Below are 19,968 nucleotides of genomic sequence, written 5' to 3' on the forward strand. Positions count from 1 at the left end.
TTCTTTCTTTCTTTCCTTCTTTCTCTCTTTCTTTCCTTTCTTTCTTTCTTTCCTTTTTTCTCTCTCTCCCTCTATCTCGCTCTTTCTCTCTCTTTTGCTTTCCTTCTTACTTTCATTCTTTTCTGTTTCTTCCCTTGCTATCTTTCCTTTCTTTCTTTGTCTCTCTCTCTTTCTTTCTTTCGTTCTGCTGTCTTTCCTTCTTTCTTTCTTTCTACCTATCTTTCTTTCTATCCTTCCTCCTTTCTTTCCTTCTTTCTTTCTCTCTCCCTCTCTCTTGCTTGCTCTTTCTTTCTTTCCTTCTTTCATTCTTTTCTTTTTCTTCCCTTGCTATCTTCCTTTTCTTTCTTCTCGTTCTTTCTTCTTTCTTTCTTTCCTTCTTTCTTTCTTTCTCCTATCTCTCTGTCCCTTTCTTTCTCTCTCTTTCTTTATTTCATTCTTTCCTTGTTTCTTGCTTTTCTTTCTCACTTTCTTTTCTTCCTTTCTCTTTCTTTCTTTCTTCTCTTTTTGCTCCTTTCTTTCTTTCTTTCTTTCCTTCCTTCTTTCTTTCTTTCCTTCCTTCTTTCTTTCTTTCCTTCCTTCTTTCTTTCTTTCCTTCTTTCTTTCTGTCTTTCCTTTTTCTTCCAGACGGAGTCTCGCTGTCACCCAGCCTGGAGTGCAGTGGCAAGATCTCGGCTCACTGCAAGCTCCGCCTCCCGGGTTCACGCCATTCTCCTGCCTCAGCCTCCCAAGCAGCTGGGACTACAGGCGCCCGCCACCACGCCCGGCTCATGTTTTGTAGTTTTAGTGGAGACGGGGTTTCACCGTGTTAGCCAGGCTGGTCTGGATCTCCTGACCTCGTGATCCACCCGCCTCGGCCTCCCAAAGTGCTGGCATTACAGGCGTGATCCACCGCGCCCGGCCTGCTGTAGGCTTTTGTGGCTTCCCCTCTCCCTCCCTTGCCCCTACTATCGCCATGCTTCCCAACCTCCCCGGACTCTGCTCCCCCCTTGTCGCCCGCCTACACCCCCGCCGCAGCCGGGGACCTCCTCCTGGGGGTCCGCCACCAAAGCACCACCGGGCAGCAGCATCCCACCGCTTGCGCCTCGCCGCCGCCCGGCCAGGAGCCCGGCTCCAGCCCTGGAGGGCAGGAGGCCGGACCCCAAAGGCGCAGGCGCGGGTTCCCTGCCGTTCCCGGCGCCTTCCCGCTCCCGGAACGCACAGGCGATTCAATCCATTCACCGGGCGGGCGCCGCCGCAACCTTCCAAACCGGGGGAAGGGGCGGGCAGGGCCAGCGGGTGCCACAGACGCCAGCCGAGACCTCCGCTCCAGAACGCAGGGGCTGCTTTATCCGGGGGAAGGACATTGCTTCGCCAGCAACCAGGAAAACAGTCCCTGTGCACCCGGATTCCCATTGCCACCAACTTCGCGTAAACTCCAGTCCCGAGGACACGCCAGAGACCCAGGCCTCGGGCCCCGTGGGCACGCCCGGTGCCACGGCTCCCGCCAAAAGGGCGGGCGCACTCTGCAAATCAAGGGGCCCACCGCACCGCACCAAGAGCACAGGGAGGTGCCAACACAGGAAGGAGCCTACGAAACCCACCCCCAAAGCAAGCAATTAATCCAAGACAAAACCCGTCTCAGCGCTCCGTTGCTCCTCTCGCATGGACGGCCTGGCCACCCTGTTCTGGCCCAGCCCAAGCCCCCTCCACCCTATCCCGGCCTGCTCAAAAGGGCCCTGCCTACGGGAGCAGGGCGCTCCCTCTCCAAGGCTCTATCGCTCTCGCTCTCTAGCTCCCTGCCCCTCTCTCTTCTGGGTTTGCCCCTGCACCTCGCGCTATTTCTGTCGCCTTTCCTCTGTCTCTCCCTCTCTGTCTGTCTTTCTCGCTCTCTCTGTCCCTCTCTCTATCTCTGCCTCTCTGTCTCTTTCCCTCTCCACCTCCCCTGTCTCTCTCGATCGCTGTCTCTCTCCCTCCCTCGGTTTCAATCTCTCCATCTATCTCTTCCTTGCTCTCCTTCAAGCCGTTTGTGTGTGCACGTATGTGTGTGTGTGTGTGTGTGTGTGTGTGTCTGTGTCTGTGTCTGAGCGCGCGCGCGTGTGTGGGTTCCCGCGCGCGAGCGCCCGGGTGTGTCTGTGTGTGGGGCTGTGGATTTGCTGCTGGTGGTGGTGGGGTGTTTCTGGGTTTCTCTCAGCCCCTCTCGCCGGGGATCAGGCTGCCGGCTCTAGTGCCAGCCCGGGGCAAAGCAGGGCCATCCCCCAACACCCCAGCCCCCACGCCCTCTTGCCCACCGGCCGGGTCTTGGTCGGGACAAGCCACCGTGGTGGGGGCGTTGTGAGAAAAAGGCCAGGCGCGGCTGGGCCGGCTGTTCGCCCTTGGCCAGCCCTGACGCCTCTGGGGGTGTGGGCCAAGAGGGGGCCTCGCAGGAGCTCCCCAGCGGCCAGGGATCCAAAAGAATACCTCCACGACAGGGCGGAGGACCCGCCGGGGTCCCAGGATCGTGGGCCCTGGGCCCCGACGCCTCGGAGCACTCCCTGTTCCGAGCGGGCCCGACGTGGTGGAAGCTCGGGAGCTCGGCAGCCGGGAGAGGCAGCAGGCGAAGAGGCTCCGGGATCCCGATCCGAGCACGACGACCCCGGGCTGGCGGTGCGGGCTGGAAGCCGGCGGGCATGGCTGGGCCGGGCTCTTGGGGCAGCCAGGCGCCTCTGCCGGCGTCTACGGCCATACCACCCTGAACGCGCCCGATCTCGTCTGATCTCGGAAGCTAAGCAGGGTCGGGCCTGGTTAGTACTTGGATGGGAGACCGCCTGGGAATACCGGGTGCTGTAGGCTTTTTGGCTTGCTTTCTTCTCTTTCTTTCTTTTCTACCTTCCTTTCTTCCCTTCTCTCACTCACTCTTCTTTCTTTCTTTCCTTCTTTCTCTCTTTCTTTCCTTTCTTTCTTTCTTTCCTTCTTTCTTTCTCTCTCTCCCTCTTTCTATCTCGCTCTTTCTCTCTCTTGTGCTTTCCTTCTTACTTTCATTCTTTTCTGTTTCTCCCCTTGCTATCTTTCCTTTCTTTCTTTGTCTCTCTCTCTTTCTCTTTCTTTCTTCCTTCCTTCCTTTCTTCCTTCCTCTCTATCTCTCTATCACTCTTTCTTTCTTTCTTTCCTTCCTTCTTTCTTTCTCTTTGTTTTCTTTCTTTCTTTCCTTCTTTCTCTCTCTCTCTCTTTCTCACTCTTTCTCTCTTTCTTTCCTTCTTTTCTTTTTCTTCCTTTGCTATCTTTGTTTTCTTTCTTTCTCTTTTCTTTTCTTTCCTTCTTTCTTTCTTTCTCCTATCTCTCTGTCTCTTTCTCTTTCTCTTTCTTTATTTCGTTCTTTCCTTTTCTCTTGCTTTTCTTTCTTTCTCACTTTCTTCCTTTCTCTTTCTTTCTTTCTTTCATTCTTTCTTCGGTCTTTGCCTCTTTCTTCCTTTCTTTCTTTCCTTCTTACTTTCATTCTTTTCTTTTTCTTCCCTTACTATCTTTCCCTTCTTTCTTTCTCTCTCTTTCTTTCTCTCTCTTTCTTTCTCTCTCTCTCTTTCTCTCTCTTTCTTTTCTTTCTTTCTTTCTTTCTTTCTTTCTTTCTTTCTTTCTTTCTTTCTTTCTTTCTTTCTTTCTTTCTTTCTTTCTTTCTTTCTTTCTTTCTTTCTTTCCTACTTGGTTTCTTTCTTTCTTTCCTTTTTCTTCCAGACGGAGTCTCACTCTGTCACCCAACCTGGAGTGCAGTGGCAAGATCTGGGCCCACTGCAAGCTCCGCCTCCCGGGTTCACGCCATTCTCCTGCCTCAGCCTCCTGAGTAGCTGGGATTACAGGCATGCACCACCACACCTGGCTAATTTTGTATTTTTAGTAGAGACGGGGTTTCTCCATGTTGGTTAGCTTGGTCTTGGTCTGGAACTCCCAACTTCAGGCGATCCACCCACTTTCCCAAAGTGCTAGGATACCCAAAGTGCTAGGATTACAGGCGTGAGTCACCAGCGCCCGGTCAGACTAGGGGTATAGTTTTAGGCTTCTGCTTGGCTTTCCTTTTCTGTGATGAATTTCACCTCACAGTCTTAGGATATGGTGAGGAGTTTTAGGCATCGATCTTCATATGGGATATTATTCTACAGTTTTCTCTTGTAAAATCTTTGTCTTGCTTTGGTATCAGGGCAATTGTAGCCTCATAGAATGAGTTAGGGAATACTCCCTCCTCTTCAAGGTTTTGGCAGGATTAACAAGGATTACTATTCGTTCTCTAAATATTTGATAGAGAAGTCAAGTCCAAGGCTTTTTTTTTTTTTTTTTTTTTTTTTTGGCAGGAGATATTGGGTTACTGATTCAGTCTCCTTACTAGTTACTCGTCTATTCAGATTTTCACTTTCTTTGTGATTTAGTCTTGGTAGGGTTCATGTTCCTAGGAATTTGTCCATTTCATCCAAGTTATCCAATATGTTGGTGTACAATTGTTCTTAGCACTCTCTTACAATCCTATTCATTTATTTCTTTGAGACAGGATCTCATCTGTCACCCAGGCTAGAGTGCAGTGGTGTGATCTAGGCTCATTACAACCTCCACCTCCCAGGTTCAAGCGATCCTCCTACCTCAGCCTCCTCAGTAGCTGGGACAACAGGCTTTTGCCATCAAGATGGGCTGAATTTTCTTCTTTCTTTCTTTCTTTCTTTCTTTCTTTAATTAATTTATTTTTTTTCTTTCCTTTTTATCTTTTTTTTTTTTTTTTTTTTTTTTTTTTTTTTTTTTGTAGAGACCGGGTTTGACCATGTCTCCCAGGCTGGTCTTGAACTCCTGAGCTAAAGTGATTCACCTGCCTGAACCTCCCGAGTAGCTGGGATTACAGGGGCCTACCACCACACCCGGCTATTTTTTTTTTGTATTTTTAGTAGAGATGGTTTCACCATGTTGGCCAGGTTAGTCTTGAACTCCTAACCTCAAGTGATCTGCATGCCTCGGCCTCCCAAAGTGCTGGGATTATAGGTGTGAGCCACTTCACCCTGCCAATCGTTTTCATTTTGACTGGATCCAATAGTAATGTCCCCACTTCCATTTCTGATTTTAGTAATTTGAGTATTCTCTCTTTTTTTCTTAGTCACTCCATAAAGTTTGTCAATTTTATCTTTTAAAAAACCAACTTTCAGTTTTGTTGATTTTCTCCATTTTTGTATTTTCTGTTTTATTTATTTCTGAATTAATCTTTCTTTCTTTCCTTCCTAGGGTTTAATTTGTTCTTTTCTAGTGCCTAAAGTGTAAATTTAGAGTGCTAATTTGAGGTCCTTTGGGTGTTTTTTGTTTTGTTTCCTTTTGAGAGGGAGTCTCGCTCTTGTTGGCCAGGCTGGAGTGCAATGGTGCGATCTCGGCTCACTGCAACCTCTGCCTCCCAGGTTTAAGCAATTCTCTTGCTTCAGCCTCCCAAGTCGCTGGGATTACAGGCGCCTGCCACCACAACCGGCTAATTTTGTATTTTCAGCAGAGACAGGGTTTCTCCCTGTTGTTCAGGCTAGTCTCGAACTCCTGACCTCAGGTGATTGGCTCACCTCAGCCTCCCAAAGTGCTGGGATTACAGGCATTAACCGCGACGCCTGGCTTTCTTTAGGTTTTTTTCATGTAAGCATTTCACACTATAAATTTCCCTGTTAGCACTGCTTTCACTGCATCCCAAAGTTTGGCTATGCTGTGTTTTCATTTTCATTCATTTCTGAGTACAGCTGAGCCTTGAACAACATGGGTTTGAACTGCAAGGGTGCACTTATACAGGAATTGTTTTCAATAAGTACAGTAGGTCCTCTGATTTCATTAATTCTGCATCTGTAACCAAAGGCAGATTGAAAATACAGTCTTCACAGAGCGCAAACCCTGAGGATACAGCGGCCTAACTTTTTTAATGCCCAGGTTTTACAGGGCCAACTGCAAGACTTGACTCTGTGTGGATTTTGGCCTACTTATGGGGTCCTGGAACCAATCCCCTGTGGATACTGACACCCAACTGTATTTTCTGATTTCTCTTGTGGTTTCTTCTTTAACCCATTGGTTGTTTAAGAAAATATCTGAATCTCTTCAAATACCTGAGACTGGATAATTTATTAAAAAGAGACATTTATTTCTCTCAGTTCTCAAGGCTGGGGTGTCCAAGGTCAAGTCATCAGCCCATTCAGTGTCTAAGGAGGGCCCAGTCTCTCCTTCCAAGATGACACAACGTTGCTTCATCTTTCAGAGGGGAAGAACATTGTGTCCCCACACGGAGGAGACGGAGGGAATGAACCCACTCAAGTCCTTTTCTAAGGGCTCTAATTTCATCCATAAGGACTTCTACCCTCATGAGATAATCGCCTCCTAAAGAATCCACCTTTTTACCCTTTTTTTTTTTTTGAGACAGGGTCTCATTGTATTGCCCCTACGGCAGTGCAGTAGCCTGTAGCCTGATCATGGCTCACTGCAGCCTTGACCTCCCAGGCTCAACCAGTCCTCCTGCTTCAGCCTCCTGAGTAGCTGGGACTACAGGCCTGCACCACCACGCCCACCGAATTTGGTGTTTATTCTAGAGACAAGTTTTGCCATTTTGCCCTGGCTGGTCTTGAACTCCTGGGCTCGAACAATCTGACTGCCTTTCCCTTCCAAAGTGCTGGGATGACAGCGTTAGCCACCACCCCAGGCCAGTGCCCACCTCTTAATACTATCATATTGGCAAATAAATTTCAGCATATAAATTTTGGGGGACATTCAGACCATAGCAGTGTGTTCTTTACTTTCCAAAAAGAAAACAGGTCAGTTTATCAGTTTTCCTTGTATTATTGATTTTTAACTCGATTTTGTTGTGGTCAGAGAAGACATTTGATAATACGCTGTTCGCCCTTCGCCAGCCTCGACGACTCTGGGTGAGGGGGCAAGAGGGGGCCTCGCAGGATTCCTGAGCGGCAGGGATCCCAAAGAATACCTGCGCGACAGCGCGGAGGACCCGACGGGGTCCCAGGATCGTGGGCTGTGGGCCCTGACGCCTCGGAGCACTCCCTGTTCCGAGCGGGCCCGACGTGGTGGAAGCTCGGGAGCTCGGCAGCCGGGAGAGGCAGCAGGCGAAGAGGCTCCGGGATCCCGATCCGAGCACGACGACCCCGGGCTGGCGGTGCGGGCTGGAAGCCGGCGGGCATGGCTGGGCCGGCCTCTTGGGGCAGCCAGGCGCCTCTGCCGGCGTCTACGGCCATACCACCCTGAACGCGCCCGATCTCGTCTGATCTCGGAAGCTAAGCAGGGTCGGGCCTGGTTAGTACTTGGATGGGAGACCGCCTGGGAATACCGGGTGCTGTAGGCTTTTTGGCTTGCTTTCTTCTCTTTCTTTCTTTTCTACCTTCCTTTCTTCCCTTCTCTCACTCACTCTTCTTTCTTTCTTTCCTTCTTTCTCTCTTTCTTTCCTTTCTTTCTTTCTTTCTTTCCTTTTTTCTCTCTCTCCCTCTATCTCGCTCTTTCTCTCTCTTTTGCTTTCCTTCTTACTTTCATTCTTTTCTGTTTCTTCCCTTGCTATCTTTCCTTTCTTTCTTTGTCTCTCTCTCTTTCTTTCTTTCGTTCTGCTGTCTTTCCTTCTTTCTTTCTTTCTACCTATCTTTCTTTCTATCCTTCCTCCTTTCTTTCCTTCTTTCTTTCTCTCTCCCTCTCTCTTGCTTGCTCTTTCTTTCTTTCCTTCTTTCATTCTTTTCTTTTTCTTCCCTTGCTATCTTCCTTTTCTTTCTTCTCGTTCTTTCTTCTTTCTTTCTTTCCTTCTTTCTTTCTTTCTCCTATCTCTCTGTCCCTTTCTTTCTCTCTCTTTCTTTATTTCATTCTTTCCTTGTTTCTTGCTTTTCTTTCTCACTTTCTTTTCTTCCTTTCTCTTTCTTTCTTTCTTTCTTTCTTTCTTTCTTCTCTTTTTGCTCCTTTCTTTCTTTCTTTCTTTCCTTCCTTCTTTCTTTCTTTCCTTCCTTCTTTCTTTCTTTCCTTCCTTCTTTCTTTCTTTCCTTCTTTCTTTCTGTCTTTCCTTTTTCTTCCAGACGGAGTCTCGCTGTCACCCAGCCTGGAGTGCAGTGGCAAGATCTCGGCTCACTGCAAGCTCCGCCTCCCGGGTTCACGCCATTCTCCTGCCTCAGCCTCCCAAGCAGCTGGGACTACAGGCGCCCGCCACCACGCCCGGCTCATGTTTTGTAGTTTTAGTGGAGACGGGGTTTCACCGTGTTAGCCAGGCTGGTCTGGATCTCCTGACCTCGTGATCCACCCGCCTCGGCCTCCCAAAGTGCTGGCATTACAGGCGTGATCCACCGCGCCCGGCCTGCTGTAGGCTTTTGTGGCTTCCCCTCTCCCTCCCTTGCCCCTACTATCGCCATGCTTCCCAACCTCCCCGGACTCTGCTCCCCCCTTGTCGCCCGCCTACACCCCCGCCGCAGCCGGGGACCTCCTCCTGGGGGTCCGCCACCAAAGCACCACCGGGCAGCAGCATCCCACCGCTTGCGCCTCGCCGCCGCCCGGCCAGGAGCCCGGCTCCAGCCCTGGAGGGCAGGAGGCCGGACCCCAAAGGCGCAGGCGCGGGTTCCCTGCCGTTCCCGGCGCCTTCCCGCTCCCGGAACGCACAGGCGATTCAATCCATTCACCGGGCGGGCGCCGCCGCAACCTTCCAAACCGGGGGAAGGGGCGGGCAGGGCCAGCGGGTGCCACAGACGCCAGCCGAGACCTCCGCTCCAGAACGCAGGGGCTGCTTTATCCGGGGGAAGGACATTGCTTCGCCAGCAACCAGGAAAACAGTCCCTGTGCACCCGGATTCCCATTGCCACCAACTTCGCGTAAACTCCAGTCCCGAGGACACGCCAGAGACCCAGGCCTCGGGCCCCGTGGGCACGCCCGGTGCCACGGCTCCCGCCAAAAGGGCGGGCGCACTCTGCAAATCAAGGGGCCCACCGCACCGCACCAAGAGCACAGGGAGGTGCCAACACAGGAAGGAGCCTACGAAACCCACCCCCAAAGCAAGCAATTAATCCAAGACAAAACCCGTCTCAGCGCTCCGTTGCTCCTCTCGCATGGACGGCCTGGCCACCCTGTTCTGGCCCAGCCCAAGCCCCCTCCACCCTATCCCGGCCTGCTCAAAAGGGCCCTGCCTACGGGAGCAGGGCGCTCCCTCTCCAAGGCTCTATCGCTCTCGCTCTCTAGCTCCCTGCCCCTCTCTCTTCTGGGTTTGCCCCTGCACCTCGCGCTATTTCTGTCGCCTTTCCTCTGTCTCTCCCTCTCTGTCTGTCTTTCTCGCTCTCTCTGTCCCTCTCTCTATCTCTGCCTCTCTGTCTCTTTCCCTCTCCACCTCCCCTGTCTCTCTCGATCGCTGTCTCTCTCCCTCCCTCGGTTTCAATCTCTCCATCTATCTCTTCCTTGCTCTCCTTCAAGCCGTTTGTGTGTGCACGTATGTGTGTGTGTGTGTGTGTGTGTGTGTGTGTGTGTGTGTGTCTGTGTCTGTGTCTGAGCGCGCGCGCGTGTGTGGGTTCCCGCGCGCGAGCGCCCGGGTGTGTCTGTGTGTGGGGCTGTGGATTTGCTGCTGGTGGTGGTGGGGTGTTTCTGGGTTTCTCTCAGCCCCTCTCGCCGGGGATCAGGCTGCCGGCTCTAGTGCCAGCCCGGGGCAAAGCAGGGCCATCCCCCAACACCCCAGCCCCCACGCCCTCTTGCCCACCGGCCGGGTCTTGGTCGGGACAAGCCACCGTGGTGGGGGCGTTGTGAGAAAAAGGCCAGGCGCGGCTGGGCCGGCTGTTCGCCCTTGGCCAGCCCTGACGCCTCTGGGGGTGTGGGCCAAGAGGGGGCCTCGCAGGAGCTCCCCAGCGGCCAGGGATCCAAAAGAATACCTCCACGACAGGGCGGAGGACCCGCCGGGGTCCCAGGATCGTGGGCCCTGGGCCCCGACGCCTCGGAGCACTCCCTGTTCCGAGCGGGCCCGACGTGGTGGAAGCTCGGGAGCTCGGCAGCCGGGAGAGGCAGCAGGCGAAGAGGCTCCGGGATCCCGATCCGAGCACGACGACCCCGGGCTGGCGGTGCGGGCTGGAAGCCGGCGGGCATGGCTGGGCCGGGCTCTTGGGGCAGCCAGGCGCCTCTGCCGGCGTCTACGGCCATACCACCCTGAACGCGCCCGATCTCGTCTGATCTCGGAAGCTAAGCAGGGTCGGGCCTGGTTAGTACTTGGATGGGAGACCGCCTGGGAATACCGGGTGCTGTAGGCTTTTTGGCTTGCTTTCTTCTCTTTCTTTCTTTTCTACCTTCCTTTCTTCCCTTCTCTCACTCACTCTTCTTTCTTTCTTTCCTTCTTTCTCTCTTTCTTTCCTTTCTTTCTTTCTTTCCTTCTTTCTTTCTCTCTCTCCCTCTTTCTATCTCGCTCTTTCTCTCTCTTGTGCTTTCCTTCTTACTTTCATTCTTTTCTGTTTCTCCCCTTGCTATCTTTCCTTTCTTTCTTTGTCTCTCTCTCTTTCTCTTTCTTTCTTCCTTCCTTCCTTTCTTCCTTCCTCTCTATCTCTCTATCACTCTTTCTTTCTTTCTTTCCTTCCTTCTTTCTTTCTCTTTGTTTTCTTTCTTTCTTTCCTTCTTTCTCTCTCTCTCTCTTTCTCACTCTTTCTCTCTTTCTTTCCTTCTTTTCTTTTTCTTCCTTTGCTATCTTTGTTTTCTTTCTTTCTCTTTTCTTTTCTTTCCTTCTTTCTTTCTTTCTCCTATCTCTCTGTCTCTTTCTTTCTCTTTCTCTTTCTTTATTTCGTTCTTTCCTTTTCTCTTGCTTTTCTTTCTTTCTCACTTTCTTCCTTTCTCTTTCTTTCTTTCATTCTTTCTTCGGTCTTTGCCTCTTTCTTCCTTTCTTTCTTTCCTTCTTACTTTCATTCTTTTCTTTTTCTTCCCTTACTATCTTTCCCTTCTTTCTTTCTCTCTCTTTCTTTCTCTCTCTTTCTTTCTCTCTCTCTCTTTCTCTCTCTTTCTTTCTTTCTTTCTTTTCTTTCTTTCTTTCTTTCTTTCTTTCTTTCTTTCTTTCTTTCTTTCTTTCTTTCTTTCTTTCTTTCTTTCTTTCTTTCCTTACTTGGTTTCTTTCTTTCTTTCCTTTTTCTTCCAGACGGAGTCTCACTCTGTCACCCAACCTGGAGTGCAGTGGCAAGATCTGGGCCCACTGCAAGCTCCGCCTCCCGGGTTCACGCCATTCTCCTGCCTCAGCCTCCTGAGTAGCTGGGATTACAGGCATGCACCACCACACCTGGCTAATTTTGTATTTTTAGTAGAGACGGGGTTTCTCCATGTTGGTTAGCTTGGTCTTGGTCTGGAACTCCCAACTTCAGGCGATCCACCCACTTTCCCAAAGTGCTAGGATACCCAAAGTGCTAGGATTACAGGCGTGAGTCACCAGCGCCCGGTCAGACTAGGGGTATAGTTTTAGGCTTCTGCTTGGCTTTCCTTTTCTGTGATGAATTTCACCTCACAGTCTTAGGATATGGTGAGGAGTTTTAGGCATCGATCTTCATATGGGATATTATTCTACAGTTTTCTCTTGTAAAATCTTTGTCTTGCTTTGGTATCAGGGCAATTGTAGCCTCATAGAATGAGTTAGGGAATACTCCCTCCTCTTCAAGGTTTTGGCAGGATTAACAAGGATTACTATTCGTTCTCTAAATATTTGATAGAGAAGTCAAGTCCAAGGCTTTTTTTTTTTTTTTTTTTTTTTTTTTTTGGCAGGAGATATTGGGTTACTGATTCAGTCTCCTTACTAGTTACTCGTCTATTCAGATTTTCACTTTCTTTGTGATTTAGTCTTGGTAGGGTTCATGTTCCTAGGAATTTGTCCATTTCATCCAAGTTATCCAATATGTTGGTGTACAATTGTTCTTAGCACTCTCTTACAATCCTATTCATTTATTTCTTTGAGACAGGATCTCATCTGTCACCCAGGCTAGAGTGCAGTGGTGTGATCTAGGCTCATTACAACCTCCACCTCCCAGGTTCAAGCGATCCTCCTACCTCAGCCTCCTCAGTAGCTGGGACAACAGGCTTTTGCCATCAAGATGGGCTGAATTTTCTTCTTTCTTTCTTTCTTTCTTTCTTTCTTTCTTTAATTTATTTTTTTTCTTTCCTTTTTATCTTTTTTTTTTTTTTTTTTGTAGAGACCGGGTTTGACCATGTCTCCCAGGCTGGTCTTGAACTCCTGAGCTAAAGTGATTCACCTGCCTGAACCTCCCGAGTAGCTGGGATTACAGGGGCCTACCACCACACCCGGCTATTTTTTTTTTGTATTTTTAGTAGAGATGGTTTCACCATGTTGGCCAGGTTAGTCTTGAACTCCTAACCTCAAGTGATCTGCATGCCTCGGCCTCCCAAAGTGCTGGGATTATAGGTGTGAGCCACTTCACCCTGCCAATCGTTTTCATTTTGACTGGATCCAATAGTAATGTCCCCACTTCCATTTCTGATTTTAGTAATTTGAGTATTCTCTCTTTTTTTCTTAGTCACTCCATAAAGTTTGTCAATTTTATCTTTTAAAAAACCAACTTTCAGTTTTGTTGATTTTCTCCATTTTTGTATTTTCTGTTTTATTTATTTCTGAATTAATCTTTCTTTCTTTCCTTCCTAGGGTTTAATTTGTTCTTTTCTAGTGCCTAAAGTGTAAATTTAGAGTGCTAATTTGAGGTCCTTTGGGTGTTTTTTGTTTTGTTTCCTTTTGAGAGGGAGTCTCGCTCTTGTTGGCCAGGCTGGAGTGCAATGGTGCGATCTCGGCTCACTGCAACCTCTGCCTCCCAGGTTTAAGCAATTCTCTTGCTTCAGCCTCCCAAGTCGCTGGGATTACAGGCGCCTGCCACCACAACCGGCTAATTTTGTATTTTCAGCAGAGACAGGGTTTCTCCCTGTTGTTCAGGCTAGTCTCGAACTCCTGACCTCAGGTGATTGGCTCACCTCAGCCTCCCAAAGTGCTGGGATTACAGGCATTAACCGCGACGCCTGGCTTTCTTTAGGTTTTTTTCATGTAAGCATTTCACACTATAAATTTCCCTGTTAGCACTGCTTTCACTGCATCCCAAAGTTTGGCTATGCTGTGTTTTCATTTTCATTCATTTCTGAGTACAGCTGAGCCTTGAACAACATGGGTTTGAACTGCAAGGGTGCACTTATACAGGAATTGTTTTCAATAAGTACAGTAGGTCCTCTGATTTCATTAATTCTGCATCTGTAACCAAAGGCAGATTGAAAATACAGTCTTCACAGAGCGCAAACCCTGAGGATACAGCGGCCTAACTTTTTTAATGCCCAGGTTTTACAGGGCCAACTGCAAGACTTGACTCTGTGTGGATTTTGGCCTACTTATGGGGTCCTGGAACCAATCCCCTGTGGATACTGACACCCAACTGTATTTTCTGATTTCTCTTGTGGTTTCTTCTTTAACCCATTGGTTGTTTAAGAAAATATCTGAATCTCTTCAAATACCTGAGACTGGATAATTTATTAAAAAGAGACATTTATTTCTCTCAGTTCTCAAGGCTGGGGTGTCCAAGGTCAAGTCATCAGCCCATTCAGTGTCTAAGGAGGGCCCAGTCTCTCCTTCCAAGATGACACAACGTTGCTTCATCTTTCAGAGGGGAAGAACATTGTGTCCCCACACGGAGGAGACGGAGGGAATGAACCCACTCAAGTCCTTTTCTAAGGGCTCTAATTTCATCCATAAGGACTTCTACCCTCATGAGATAATCGCCTCCTAAAGAATCCACCTTTTTACCCTTTTTTTTTTTTTGAGACAGGGTCTCATTGTATTGCCCCTACGGCAGTGCAGTAGCCTGTAGCCTGATCATGGCTCACTGCAGCCTTGACCTCCCAGGCTCAACCAGTCCTCCTGCTTCAGCCTCCTGAGTAGCTGGGACTACAGGCCTGCACCACCACGCCCACCGAATTTGGTGTTTATTCTAGAGACAAGTTTTGCCATTTTGCCCTGGCTGGTCTTGAACTCCTGGGCTCGAACAATCTGACTGCCTTTCCCTTCCAAAGTGCTGGGATGACAGCGTTAGCCACCACCCCAGGCCAGTGCCCACCTCTTAATACTATCATATTGGCAAATAAATTTCAGCATATAAATTTTGGGGGACATTCAGACCATAGCAGTGTGTTCTTTACTTTCCAAAAAGAAAACAGGTCAGTTTATCAGTTTTCCTTGTATTATTGATTTTTAACTCGATTTTGTTGTGGTCAGAGAAGACATTTGATAATACGCTGTTCGCCCTTCGCCAGCCTCGACGACTCTGGGTGAGGGGGCAAGAGGGGGCCTCGCAGGATTCCTGAGCGGCAGGGATCCCAAAGAATACCTGCGCGACAGCGCGGAGGACCCGACGGGGTCCCAGGATCGTGGGCTGTGGGCCCTGACGCCTCGGAGCACTCCCTGTTCCGAGCGGGCCCGACGTGGTGGAAGCTCGGGAGCTCGGCAGCCGGGAGAGGCAGCAGGCGAAGAGGCTCCGGGATCCCGATCCGAGCACGACGACCCCGGGCTGGCGGTGCGGGCTGGAAGCCGGCGGGCATGGCTGGGCCGGGCTCTTGGGGCAGCCAGGCGCCTCTGCCGGCGTCTACGGCCATACCACCCTGAACGCGCCCGATCTCGTCTGATCTCGGAAGCTAAGCAGGGTCGGGCCTGGTTAGTACTTGGATGGGAGACCGCCTGGGAATACCGGGTGCTGTAGGCTTTTTGGCTTGCTTTCTTCTCTTTCTTTCTTTTCTACCTTCCTTTCTTCCCTTCTCTCACTCACTCTTCTTTCTTTCTTTCCTTCTTTCTCTCTTTCTTTCCTTTCTTTCTTTCTTTCTTTCCTTTTTTCTCTCTCTCCCTCTATCTCGCTCTTTCTCTCTCTTGTGCTTTCCTTCTTACTTTCATTCTTTTCTGTTTCTTCCCTTGCTATCTTTCCTTTCTTTCTTTGTCTCTCTCTCTTTCTTTCTTTCGTTCTGCTGTCTTTCCTTCTTTCTTTCTTTCTACCTATCTTTCTTTCTATCCTTCCTCCTTTCTTTCCTTCTTTCTTTCTCTCTCCCTCTCTCTTGCTTGCTCTTTCTTTCTTTCCTTCTTTCATTCTTTTCTTTTTCTTCCCTTGCTATCTTCCTTTTCTTTCTTCTCGTTCTTTCTTCTTTCTTTCTTTCCTTCTTTCTTTCTTTCTCCTATCTCTCTGTCCCTTTCTTTCTCTCTCTTTCTTTATTTCATTCTTTCCTTGTTTCTTGCTTTTCTTTCTCACTTTCTTTTCTTCCTTTCTCTTTCTTTCTTTCTTTCTTTCTTTCTTTCTTTCTTTCTTTCTTTCTTTCTTCTCTTTTTGCTCCTTTCTTTCTTTCTTTCTTTCCTTCCTTCTTTCTTTCTTTCCTTCCTTCTTTCTTTCTTTCCTTCCTTCTTTCTTTCTTTCCTTCTTTCTTTCTGTCTTTCCTTTTTCTTCCAGACGGAGTCTCGCTGTCACCCAGCCTGGAGTGCAGTGGCAAGATCTCGGCTCACTGCAAGCTCCGCCTCCCGGGTTCACGCCATTCTCCTGCCTCAGCCTCCCAAGCAGCTGGGACTACAGGCGCCCGCCACCACGCCCGGCTCATGTTTTGTAGTTTTAGTGGAGACGGGGTTTCACCGTGTTAGCCAGGCTGGTCTGGATCTCCTGACCTCGTGATCCACCCGCCTCGGCCTCCCAAAGTGCTGGCATTACAGGCGTGATCCACCGCGCCCGGCCTGCTGTAGGCTTTTGTGGCTTCCCCTCTCCCTCCCTTGCCCCTACTATCGCCATGCTTCCCAACCTCCCCGGACTCTGCTCCCCCCTTGTCGCCCGCCTACACCCCCGCCGCAGCCGGGGACCTCCTCCTGGGGGTCCGCCACCAAAGCACCACCGGGCAGCAGCATCCCACCGCTTGCGCCTCGCCGCCGCCCGGCCAGGAGCCCGGCTCCAGCCCTGGAGGGCAGGAGGCCGGACCCCAAAGGCGCAGGCGCGGGTTCCCTGCCGTTCCCGGCGCCTTCCCGCTCCCGGAACGCACAGGCGATTCAATCCATTCACCGGGCGGGCGCCGCCGCAACCTTCCAAACCGGGGGAAGGGGCGGGCAGGGCCAGCGGGTGCCACAGACGCCAGCCGAGACCTCCGCTCCAGAACGCAGGGGCTGCTTTATCCGGGGGAAGGACATTGCTTCGCCAGCAACCAGGAAAACAGTCCCTGTGCACCCGGATTCCCATTGCCACCAACTTCGCGTAAACTCCAGTCCCGAGGACACGCCAGAGACCCAGGCCTCGGGCCCCGTGGGCACGCCCGGTGCCACGGCTCCCGCCAAAAGGGCGGGCGCACTCTGCAAATCAAGGGGCCCACCGCACCGCACCAAGAGCACAGGGAGGTGCCAACACAGGAAGGAGCCTACGAAACCCACCCCCAAAGCAAGCAATTAATCCAAGACAAAACCCGTCTCAGCGCTCCGTTGCTCCTCTCGCATGGACGGCCTGGCCACCCTGTTCTGGCCCAGCCCAAGCCCCCTCCACCCTATCCCGGCCTGCTCAAAAGGGCCCTGCCTACGGGAGCAGGGCGCTCCCTCTCCAAGGCTCTATCGCTCTCGCTCTCTAGCTCCCTGCCCCTCTCTCTTCTGGGTTTGCCCCTGCACCTCGCGCTATTTCTGTCGCCTTTCCTCTGTCTCTCCCTCTCTGTCTGTCTTTCTCGCTCTCTCTGTCCCTCTCTCTATCTCTGCCTCTCTGTCTCTTTCCCTCTCCACCTCCCCTGTCTCTCTCGATCGCTGTCTCTCTCCCTCCCTCGGTTTCAATCTCTCCATCTATCTCTTCCTTGCTCTCCTTCAAGCCGTTTGTGTGTGCACGTATGTGTGTGTGTGTGTGTGTGTGTGTGTGTGTGTGTGTGTCTGTGTCTGTGTCTGAGCGCGCGCGCGTGTGTGGGTTCCCGCGCGCGAGCGCCCGGGTGTGTCTGTGTGTGGGGCTGTGGATTTGCTGCTGGTGGTGGTGGGGTGTTTCTGGGTTTCTCTCAGCCCCTCTCGCCGGGGATCAGGCTGCCGGCTCTAGTGCCAGCCCGGGGCAAAGCAGGGCCATCCCCCAACACCCCAGCCCCCACGCCCTCTTGCCCACCGGCCGGGTCTTGGTCGGGACAAGCCACCGTGGTGGGGGCGTTGTGAGAAAAAGGCCAGGCGCGGCTGGGCCGGCTGTTCGCCCTTGGCCAGCCCTGACGCCTCTGGGGGTGTGGGCCAAGAGGGGGCCTCGCAGGAGCTCCCCAGCGGCCAGGGATCCAAAAGAATACCTCCACGACAGGGCGGAGGACCCGCCGGGGTCCCAGGATCGTGGGCCCTGGGCCCCGACGCCTCGGAGCACTCCCTGTTCCGAGCGGGCCCGACGTGGTGGAAGCTCGGGAGCTCGGCAGCCGGGAGAGGCAGCAGGCGAAGAGGCTCCGGGATCCCGATCCGAGCACGACGACCCCGGGCTGGCGGTGCGGGCTGGAAGCCGGCGGGCATGGCTGGGCCGGGCTCTTGGGGCAGCCAGGCGCCTCTGCCGGCGTCTACGGCCATACCACCCTGAACGCGCCCGATCTCGTCTGATCTCGGAAGCTAAGCAGGGTCGGGCCTGGTTAGTACTTGGATGGGAGACCGCCTGGGAATACCGGGTGCTGTAGGCTTTTTGGCTTGCTTTCTTCTCTTTCTTTCTTTTCTACCTTCCTTTCTTCCCTTCTCTCACTCACTCTTCTTTCTTTCTTTCCTTCTTTCTCTCTTTCTTTCCTTTCTTTCTTTCTTTCCTTCTTTCTTTCTCTCTCTCCCTCTTTCTATCTCGCTCTTTCTCTCTCTTGTGCTTTCCTTCTTACTTTCATTCTTTTCTGTTTCTCCCCTTGCTATCTTTCCTTTCTTTCTTTGTCTCTCTCTCTTTCTCTTTCTTTCTTCCTTCCTTCCTTTCTTCCTTCCTCTCTATCTCTCTATCACTCTTTCTTTCTTTCTTTCCTTCCTTCTTTCTTTCTCTTTGTTTTCTTTCTTTCTTTCCTTCTTTCTCTCTCTCTCTCTTTCTCACTCTTTCTCTCTTTCTTTCCTTCTTTTCTTTTTCTTCCTTTGCTATCTTTGTTTTCTTTCTTTCTCTTTTCTTTTCTTTCCTTCTTTCTTTCTTTCTCCTATCTCTCTGTCTCTTTCTTTCTCTTTCTCTTTCTTTATTTCGTTCTTTCCTTTTCTCTTGCTTTTCTTTCTTTCTCACTTTCTTCCTTTCTCTTTCTTTCTTTCTTTCATTCTTTCTTCGGTCTTTGCCTCTTTCTTCCTTTCTTTCTTTCCTTCTTACTTTCATTCTTTTCTTTTTCTTCCCTTACTATCTTTCCCTTCTTTCTTTCTCTCTCTTTCTTTCTCTCTCTTTCTTTCTCTCTCTCTCTTTCTCTCTCTTTCTTTCTTTCTTTCTTTTCTTTCTTTCTTTCTTTCTTTCTTTCTTTCTTTCTTTCTTTCTTTCTTTCTTTCTTTCTTTCTTTCTTTCTTTCTTTCTTTCTTTCTTTCTTTCTTTCTTTCTTTCTTTCCTACTTGGTTTCTTTCTTTCTTTCCTTTTTCTTCCAGACGGAGTCTCACTCTGTCACCCAACCTGGAGTGCAGTGGCAAGATCTGGGCCCACTGCAAGCTCCGCCTCCCGGGTTCACGCCATTCTCCTGCCTCAGCCTCCTGAGTAGCTGGGATTACAGGCATGCACCACCACACCTGGCTAATTTTGTATTTTTAGTAGAGACGGGGTTTCTCCATGTTGGTTAGCTTGGTCTTGGTCTGGAACTCCCAACTTCAGGCGATCCACCCACTTTCCCAAAGTGCTAGGATACCCAAAGTGCTAGGATTACAGGCGTGAGTCACCAGCGCCCGGTCAGACTAGGGGTATAGTTTTAGGCTTCTGCTTGGCTTTCCTTTTCTGTGATGAATTTCACCTCACAGTCTTAGGATATGGTGAGGAGTTTTAGGCATCGATCTTCATATGGGATATTATTCTACAGTTTTCTCTTGTAAAATCTTTGTCTTGCTTTGGTATCAGGGCAATTGTAGCCTCATAGAATGAGTTAGGGAATACTCCCTCCTCTTCAAGGTTTTGGCAGGATTAACAAGGATTACTATTCGTTCTCTAAATATTTGATAGAGAAGTTAAGTCCAAGGCTTTTTTTTTTTTTTTTTTTTTTTTTTTGGCAGGAGATATTGGGTTACTGATTCAGTCTCCTTACTAGTTACTCGTCTATTCAGATTTTCACTTTCTTTGTGATTTAGTCTTGGTAGGGTTCATGTTCCTAGGAATTTGTCCATTTCATCCAAGTTATCCAATATGTTGGTGTACAATTGTTCTTAGCACTCTCTTACAATCCTATTCATTTATTTCTTTGAGACAGGATCTCATCTGTCACCCAGGCTAGAGTGCAGTGGTGTGATCTAGGCTCATTACAACCTCCACCTCCCAGGTTCAAGCGATCCTCCTACCTCAGCCTCCTCAGTAGCTGGGACAACAGGCTTTTGCCATCAAGATGGGCTGAATTTTCTTCTTTCTTTCTTTCTTTCTTTCTTTCTTTCTTTAATTTATTTTTTTTCTTTCCTTTTTATCTTTTTTTTTTTTTTTTTTGTAGAGACCGGGTTTGACCATGTCTCCCAGGCTGGTCTTGAACTCCTGAGCTAAAGTGATTCACCTGCCTGAACCTCCCGAGTAGCTGGGATTACAGGGGCCTACCACCACACCCGGCTATTTTTTTTTTGTATTTTTAGTAGAGATGGTTTCACCATGTTGGCCAGGTTAGTCTTGAACTCCTAACCTCAAGTGATCTGCATGCCTCGGCCTCCCAAAGTGCTGGGATTATAGGTGTGAGCCACTTCACCCTGCCAATCGTTTTCATTTTGACTGGATCCAATAGTAATGTCCCCACTTCCATTTCTGATTTTAGTAATTTGAGTATTCTCTCTTTTTTTCTTAGTCACTCCATAAAGTTTGTCAATTTTATCTTTTAAAAAACCAACTTTCAGTTTTGTTGATTTTCTCCATTTTTGTATTTTCTGTTTTATTTATTTCTGAA

The 19,968-nt window shown here is 49.8% G+C and overlaps 5 non-coding genes across 5 annotated transcripts; all 5 read left to right on the forward strand.

The window, feature by feature from the left end:
* The first annotated feature begins 2,689 nt into the window (after positions 1 to 2,689).
* On the forward strand, positions 2,690 to 2,808 carry LOC139360331 (5S ribosomal RNA). Its single transcript, XR_011617654.1, has one exon. It is a non-coding gene; the product is annotated as a 5S ribosomal RNA (ribosomal RNA).
* Positions 2,809 to 7,175: 4,367 nt separating this feature from the next.
* Positions 7,176 to 7,294, forward strand: LOC139360348 (5S ribosomal RNA). The gene has a single exon (XR_011617670.1). It is a non-coding gene; the product is annotated as a 5S ribosomal RNA (ribosomal RNA).
* A 2,786-nt stretch (positions 7,295 to 10,080) lies between these two features.
* Positions 10,081 to 10,199, forward strand: LOC139360364 (5S ribosomal RNA). The gene has a single exon (XR_011617700.1). It is a non-coding gene; the product is annotated as a 5S ribosomal RNA (ribosomal RNA).
* Positions 10,200 to 14,544: 4,345 nt separating this feature from the next.
* Positions 14,545 to 14,663, forward strand: LOC139360384 (5S ribosomal RNA). Its single transcript, XR_011617721.1, has one exon. It is a non-coding gene; the product is annotated as a 5S ribosomal RNA (ribosomal RNA).
* A 2,804-nt stretch (positions 14,664 to 17,467) lies between these two features.
* On the forward strand, positions 17,468 to 17,586 carry LOC139360397 (5S ribosomal RNA). The gene has a single exon (XR_011617739.1). It is a non-coding gene; the product is annotated as a 5S ribosomal RNA (ribosomal RNA).
* The last annotated feature ends 2,382 nt before the right edge of the window (positions 17,587 to 19,968 follow it).

This window comes from Macaca nemestrina, chromosome 1, assembly GCF_043159975.1.
Source record: "Macaca nemestrina isolate mMacNem1 chromosome 1, mMacNem.hap1, whole genome shotgun sequence".
Classification (NCBI taxonomy): Eukaryota; Metazoa; Chordata; class Mammalia; order Primates; family Cercopithecidae; genus Macaca; species Macaca nemestrina.